Source organism: Lathyrus oleraceus, chromosome 6 (assembly GCF_024323335.1).
Source record: "Lathyrus oleraceus cultivar Zhongwan6 chromosome 6, CAAS_Psat_ZW6_1.0, whole genome shotgun sequence".
Classification (NCBI taxonomy): Eukaryota; Viridiplantae; Streptophyta; class Magnoliopsida; order Fabales; family Fabaceae; genus Lathyrus; species Lathyrus oleraceus.
The window spans coordinates 191,127,961-191,136,407 of record NC_066584.1 but is presented as its reverse complement, the minus strand read 5'-3'; positions in this window follow the sequence as shown (position 1 = coordinate 191,136,407).

Below are 8,447 nucleotides of genomic sequence, written 5' to 3'. Positions count from 1 at the left end.
TATGATATAATCACAAAGTGCTTGGTGATCTCTCTCAAAACAAACCCAATGAAAAAGGGGTAAGGATGATGCCAAGATATGATCCCGAAGTTGATGCTTATGATGGAATTGCATGAGGGATCTTAGGGTCAAAATTGGGGTTTTACAGCTGCCCCTATTTAAGGACATTCTGACCGAGGAGGCGAAGGTTAAATCTTCACGTCGACTCAGTAGAATGGGCTTAAATAACAACATATAGAAACTAATTTTGGTCCCTAAGAGACCTCATGATGCATATGACAATGAATGCAAAAGTTAATGCTCTGTGGGGAAATATTGCCACAAAGGAAAAAGAAATCAAAGAGACCGAAAGTCCACAGGAACATAATGCATTCTATTAGGAGAAACCCACTAGGGAGACAGAGACTCTTGGGGAAATAAATGAGGTTATGCGTAGGCCAGGCTACGACTTAAAACTAATGGGGAACTAGAGGAATTCCATACAAAATGGAAAGACTCAGCCAGGGAAATAACAACATCTGCAGGGGATACGAGTAAGTCAGGATAAAACTGAAGTACTCGAATCGTGCAGGGGAAAGTGATTTCGCTAAGGAAATGCACACTCAACTCAACTGGGAAGAAATAAACTTCAACACAGGAGGAGCATAAAGTTATTATCTACTACCTGTTACTGGGTAAGGAGATGATAAAGATCTGTCAGAGAGATCATCCGTCATCGGTTAGGATGAACATATCAAGGATGACTCGCTAAGGATCGCCAGTAGGGAAATTCATTACCGATTACTGGGTAATAATAACCTTGTTGGGAAACCTGTAGAAAAATAGGATTTACAACTACCAATTACTGGGCAGAAAACCAAGGGTGAGAGTATTCGTCATCGGTTAGGATGAACATATCAAGGATAAACTCAACAGGGAAGAAAATCCGTCATCAGTTAAGATGAACATATCATGGATAGACTTGCCTGGAAAATGTCAAGGAGGATACCCGTCATCGGTTAGGATGAACATATCAAGGATAAACCAATTGAACAAAAGGGTAGGAATAACTTTGTCATCGAATAGGATGAACATATCAAGGATTATCTGTGCGAGGGGACAAAGTAGGATTTATAACTACTCGTTACTGGGTAGAAAACCAATCAATGAGAAAATCCGTCACCGGTTAAGATGAACATATCAAGGATAGACTCTGAAAAGGGGAGCAAAAATAGGGATTACATATATCAGTTACTGGATAGAATACCAAAGAAGAGAAAATCCGTCACTGGTTAAAGTGAACATATCAAGGATGGACTCCGCACAGGGAAAAAAATAGGATTTACAACTACCGGTTACTGGGTAGAAGACCACCAAGAGAAGGAAGTCCGTCATCGGCTAAGATGAACATATCAAGGATTAACTATCTGAGGAACAAAGTAGGGATTACAACTACCTTTTTACTGGGTAGAATACCAAGGAAGAGAATATTCGTCACTGGTTAAAGTGAACATATCAAGGATAAACTCCTGAGGGGGAAGGAAAGATACCCGTCACCTGGTTAAGATGAACATATCAAGGATATATTTCCTGGGGACTCCACTGAGGGGAAAAAGGGTACTTTTTCCGGGTATTGGGCAAGAAGTAACAAACTGCACACTAAGAAGAATATTACCAGTTATTGGGTAATGGGCTCTTAGGGGACCAAAATATCTATCTAGGTAAGAGCTAGAAGGAAATAATGAATCAAAACTCAACCCATTGAGGACATAACTCAAGGGGAGTAATTCCATCTAGAAAATCTACTGGAGAGGAAACTGAAATAACAACCATCCATGAGGAAACAAACTCAGTGGGGAAACAGAGAAAGGTTAAAGTCTTTCTGCTTAAGGGGCTGACACTCTACAATTGAAGGAGGACAAATACCAGATTTGGTATGGGGATAAAGTACCGCCATAACAGAGAATAAGAATCTCAAAAAAATCAAAAATGAAGATGCGAGATATGCCAATTATGAATTTATATGAATGTTTATGTACATATATGGTTATGCTGACAAAACGATCACAAAGGATACAGAGGTGTCGCAAAGAAATTGAACCACCGGTACAATCCTCAGCCAATCCACATAAATTATGGAGACAACAGTTGGAGAACAGAGAGATTAACATCCCAAAGGCTCAACCCTAGTTGTGGACGGAGGAGATCTGCTGAGGATGGAACATCACAAACATGGATCTTTGAACCAAAACATCTTCCAAATGAAGGAAAGAAGGCCAAGTTTCCACACAATACCATGAAGGTGGGGAGACTTACAATCTCACTAACTAGAATGCTTAATCCTTTTATGTCACAAATTTAGCGCTATGTTAAGCAATCGTAATTGGATTTATGTAGAAGACACAACTATCTTGACCAAAGCCCAAAATCCAATGATATTAATTTGGCAAAGTCAAATCAATCTTGACCAAGGTCCAACCACAATAAGCAAAATCAAACAAGTCAATACAAGTGGTCAACAAAAATAATTGCCATTTATTCAATTAAAAATAATAAAATAGTGCATTTAAATCAAATATGGTTTGCCCAATTCTTAAAATCTCATCAAAACACCAAAGAAATGGCCATGAGATTGACCATAGGTCTAACAAGGTCATAGGACCTTGGAGAAAAAATTTCATAATTTTTGGACATTTAAAAATATTTTTAAACAATTAAAAACAAATGCAAAATCAATTAATTCATGAAAAATATTAATAATGATCCAAAAAATATTTTTATTTCAGAATATGAAAGAGAAAAATATTTGAATTTTTTTGGTGAAAGTCCCATATTTTTTGGATCAATATTGAATTTAAAATGAATTATTGAAAATAATGCAATTAAAATAAAAATTCAGAAAATCAAAAATACGTGGACCACTTGATCTCCCTCATTAATTGAGGTGGAAGATCAAGTGGCCAGGAACGCATTGTCCACCATAGATCTTAGTCAGCGCGAGGCAACTTTAGTAATCAAAACCAATGCTCAGGATTAGAAGAAAAGGAACAGATCATGTGGTTCAGAGCTATGCCAACTCATCGCCAGAGCTAGAGCTCCGGTGGACCTCAACGGACTGGTCCAGCATGAACCATCACCAAAATAAAAAGCAAGGACATAATCTTAAAGAAAAAATGGCACTGAGCTCGAATCTGACCTCCATTCGCTCCAACTCTAAGTATATTGAGAGATACATGGAGTTGAAATTTGAGGTACATGAACTGAGTTGCTTCGATTTGTCCTCGAAGCAACTTAATCTTCTTGCCTACATTCGTAGGACTTCAGACAACTAAAGAATCAATAGAATTGAGCAAGAATTTAAGAGAATCGAAGAATTTAAAATTTCTGGAAAATACCTTCAATGGAGGTCTGGATTCAATGGATCTTGATCGTGCTTGTGCTTGATCTCACTCCACTTGCTTGCAGGAGAAGGATTGAATGGTTAAGAAGCTATGGATTTATGGAGAATTGAATTTCAAAATAGTGGAAATTCAAGCTCAAATTCAAGAGAATTTTTCAGGCTTATCCTTTGCAAAGTGAGGGTTTGAGATGGGGGATCAAAGCTAGCGCGAATGTCTCTTCATTTTTGAGAAATTGAAGCTCTATTTATAGTTTAAGCAAGTGATAATTGCACCTTCAAATTCACTTTCCAATTTTGGCAAATGGTGATGCAAGTGTGCATGTGCTAGCACAAGCTCATGAAATGATTGTTTGAGGTCCACAAATGAATACCAAATGGTCTGAATTGAGCTTGAATTGCAAGGCAAGTGTGCATTGATATTTGAAGTTTGATCCTTGAAAAGTGATATCACCCTGTTTATGCCATGCTCAACCTATGCATTTCTAGTCCAAAATGAATGAATTTGAGCTCTTTGGAAAGGTGAGATTAAGAGGAACAAATTTTATGTTCAACACCTTTTCATTTGGAGCTTGGAACTTGGAGAAATTTGAGGTGGAAGTTTGGAAGTTTTTGACATATCAAAATTTTTCTAAGTGTCAAGCCATATGTCTCAATATTCCACCTTGCTTAACTTTTTATATGAGCTTCAAATGAGAAACGTGTCTTGAACTAAGTTGTAGCCCTCTCAAATAAATTCAAAATGGTCACAAATTGCATGTCATTTGGATTTGAAATGATAGAGTTATGAATTTTTTAAGTTTGGAAAAATCACTTGATCAATGGTATAGGTCAAAAGTGACCTATAATGTAACCTCATATCACATGCTCAAAAAAGTTGAATTAGCTCCCACTCCAAACATAAAAGTTGAAGTAGACACATTGAATTTGATTGTTCAACTTGGAAATATTTCATCTCATAAAAAATGAGCAAGTTATGGCCTTGGGAAGTTGACTTTCAAATTAGGGTTTAGACAAAATGACCTATAATGTTTCAACATAGAAAATGATTTTCCAAGCAAAACTAGCTCTAGGTGTAACACCCCGATGAAATTAAGATAATTGTTTAAATTAAGTTAATATTTTATTTATTAATTTAATTAAATAATTAGAAAATTATTGGATTATTAATATTATTATTGGGATAATATTATTGGGTTTTATTATTGGAGTATATAAGTTGGAATAATAAAAAGTCCTAATTTTTGGGAAAAGGGTTTTTCACGGGAAAAAGGAAAAGAGAAGCGGCTGAAAGGGAAAGGGCAAAGAGGCAGAGCAAGAGAAAGGAAAAGCTTGAAGCTAACGGAATTGCCGGATTAACTCAGGTAAGGGGGGGTTTATCATCGTTTGATGGGTCTTATGGGATAGCATGTAATGGGTAGTGATGAACCTCTGAATTTGACTCTGATTGAAATGATATGTGATGAATTTGTGAAATATTGATGAACGAAATTGGATGATAATTGATGAAATTGTAGGAATTAGATGTAGTAAGGTTAGCGATTTGAGAAGTTGAATGTATCTGAGTTGTAATTGATAAAACGAACGAACGTGTATGAAAAATTGGACTGTGAGAGGTTGGATCTGAAGGATCTCGTAACAGAGAAAACCCATAGCAGATCTGGAAAACTGGATTCTGGTCATACGCGTATGGCACTAGGCAATACGCGTATGGGATGGCTTGAAGATGGGGGTTTTGGCGCTGGTACGCGCCATACGCGTGTGATATGCGTATCCCTGGAGTGGTACGCGTATGGTGTATGCTATACGCGTATGAGTGAAAGAGATGATGTTTTGAACGTGAAAGCGTCTCTGTTGGTACGCGTATGAGGATGTGGTACGCGTAGCATACGCGTATGGGCGTGGGCGATACGCGTATGGGATGGGCGAGGAAATGCGCCATACGCGTATGGGCATAGGCGATACGCGTATGGGCAGACTTGTGGTTTTTCTGAACAGTTGTTGTGCAGTTTTTAGTTGTTTAGGCTGAGTGCTGTAACTTAGCTGATGTATGACGTAGTGGGGATTATTTCCCGTTGTTTTGAGTAGTATAGGTATTAGTAGAGTGTGCTAATACTGTGTTTGATGATGAGGTATGATATGATATGCCTTGTGATGAAATGTGTTGATGATGCCGTGAATGTATCAGTTATGTATGCATTTGTGAATAGACTGATTTATGGCTTAGAGTGTGAGCATACGTCTATTCTTGAGTTGTTGTTGTTATTGCATTGCTAGGTGATTAGCATGCATATTGTGGCCCATTTGGGGTGGTAGCTAATTCCCATGGTGAGGAATTAGTGAGTAAATCATTTTGATTGTTGTTGATGTTTGCATGCTAGGTGATTAGCGTGCATAGCATGGCCCATTTGGGGTGGTAGCTAATTCCCATGGTGAGGAATTAGTGAGTGAGTCACTATGTCTCAATTGAGTGGGACTAGTGAGCTTGGTAGCCGTGCCTGGATTTGGACGGTGAGGTTGAACTATATGTTCACAAAATAGTCGGTACCACATGCATGGAGTCTCATTGCATAATATATGTATGGCGTGTAATATGAATGGATGTATTCCAATATTCCATGTAATGTTTTACATGATTGATGGAATTATATCCGCTGTGTTTTATGCAATTGTTTAAGTTTGAAATTAATAAAAGAGCATGACCGTTATATTGTTGAAAAATGTGGAAGGTTGTGTGACACCCTTAATGGGCATAATTACTCTGATGTTATACTTTGATATTTAATTAAATTATTGGGGTATTTTAGAAGGGTGTTACATTAGTGGTATCAGAGCATAGTCGGTCGAGTCGAGTCGTAATTATTCTGTTTCCCCTGTACGGTATAGGTGTTGTGTAACCTATCGGTACTCATTGTTTTAGTTTGTTTGGGTTTTCAGAATAGAGATGGCTGGAAGAGGTAGAGATGATGCTGCAATTGCTGAGGCTCTGGGTATGCTAGCTGGAGTACTTGGAGGGAATCCGAATGTTGTGGGAATGGGAGCTGCTCGTCAACTGAGTGAGTTCCAGAAGAACAATCCTCCAATGTTCAAGGGAGCATACGATCCAGATGGCGCTCAGAAGTGGTTGAAGGAGATAGAGAGAATCTTCCGAGTGACTGAGTGTGCCGATAACCAGAAGGTCAGGTTCGGTACGCATATGCTGTCAGAAGAAGCTGATGATTGGTGGGTTGCTACCCGCACTGAGTTGGAAACTGCTGGGAATGCTGAAATCACTTGGGCTGTGTTCAGAGAGAGATTCCTGAGGAAGTATTTTCCAGAGGATGTTAGAGGGAAGAAAGAGATAGAGTTCTTGGAATTGAAGCAGGGTAACAAGTCTGTTACAGAGTATGCCGCTAAGTTCACAGAGCTGTCAAAGTATTACACTCCTTATAGTGAGGCAGCTGGAGAATTTTCGAAGTGTGTGAAGTTTGAGAACGGGCTGCGTCCCGAGATCAAACAGGCTATTGGATATCAGCGGATCAGGGTGTTTTCTGACTTGGTTGACTGTTGCAGGATTTTTGAACAGGATTCCAAAGCCAGAGCAGAGAGCTATCAGCAAAGGGTTGATAGGAAAGGCAAGAATCAGAATGATCGTGGGAAACCGTATGCAGCTGGCAAGGGTTTCCAGAGGCAGAGTGGGATAAAGAGGCCTAGTGAGGGAGACTCTAGTGCTCCTGCTAAGTGTTACAGATGTGGTCAGGCTGGACATCGTATCCATGAGTGTACCAGTAATGAGAAGAAGTGTTTCAAGTGTGGAAAAGGTGGTCACTTGGCTGCAGACTGCCGGTTGAAGACTGTGACTTGTTTTAACTGTGGAGAGTTGGGTCATATCAGTCCACAGTGTCCTAAGCCGAAGAAAGAGAACCAGTCAGGAGGCAAGGTCTTTGCTTTATCGGGTTCTGAGACTTCTGCAGATGATCGTTTGATCCGAGGTACGTGTTATATTAATGGCTTTCCTCTTGTAGCTATTATTGACACAGGTGCTACTCATTCCTTTATATCCTTGGATTGTGCTGTGAAACTTAAGTTAGAGATATCTGAGATGCGTGGTAGTATGGTGATCGATACTCCTGCGAAGGGTTCAGTGACTACTACTTCAGTTTGTTTGAATTGCCCTTTGAGTATTTTTGGTAGAGACTTTGGGATGGACCTTGTGTGTCTTCCACTAGTACAGGTTGATGTTATTCTGGGTATGAACTGGTTGGTGTTTAACAGAGTCTATATCAACTGTTTTGATAAGACTGTGATTTTTCCTGAGATTGAGGAAGGAAAGAGTTTGTTTCTATCTGCAAGGCAGGTGAATGAGGAAGTAGCAGACGGGGCAGAGTTGTTTATGCTATTAGCGACTTTGGAGGCTAAAGATAAACTGGTGATTGGTGATCTAGCCGTGGTGTGTGATTTTCCTGATGTGTTTCAGGAAGAGGTGAATGAATTGCCACCAGAGCGTGAAGTTGAGTTCTCGATTGATTTGGTACCTGGTACTAGACCGATATCGATGGCTCCATATCGTATGTCTGCTGTTGAGTTAGCTGAATTGAAGAGTCAGCTGGAAGATCTGTTGGATAAGAAATTTATTCGTCCGAGTGTGTCACCGTGGGGTGCACCAGTGTTGTTGGTTAAGAAGAAAGAAGGTACTATGAGGTTGTGTGTGGACTACAGGCAACTGAATAAAGTAACGATCAAGAATCGGTATCCTTTGCCGAGGATTGATGATTTGATGGATCAATTGGTTGGTGCGAGTGTGTTCAGCAAGATAGATTTGAGATCTGGGTATCATCAGATACGTGTGAAAACTGAGGATATTCAGAAGACTGCTTTCAGAACAAGGTATGGACATTATGAGTATTCTGTGATGCCTTTTGGTGTGACTAATGCGCCTGGTGTATTTATGGAGTATATGAATAGGATTTTCCATCCGTATCTAGACCAGTTTGTTGTGGTGTTTATTGATGACATTTTGGTGTATTCGAAATCTGAAGAAGAGCATGCTGAGCATTTGAGAGTGGTTTTAGAAGTTCTCCGAGAAAAGAAG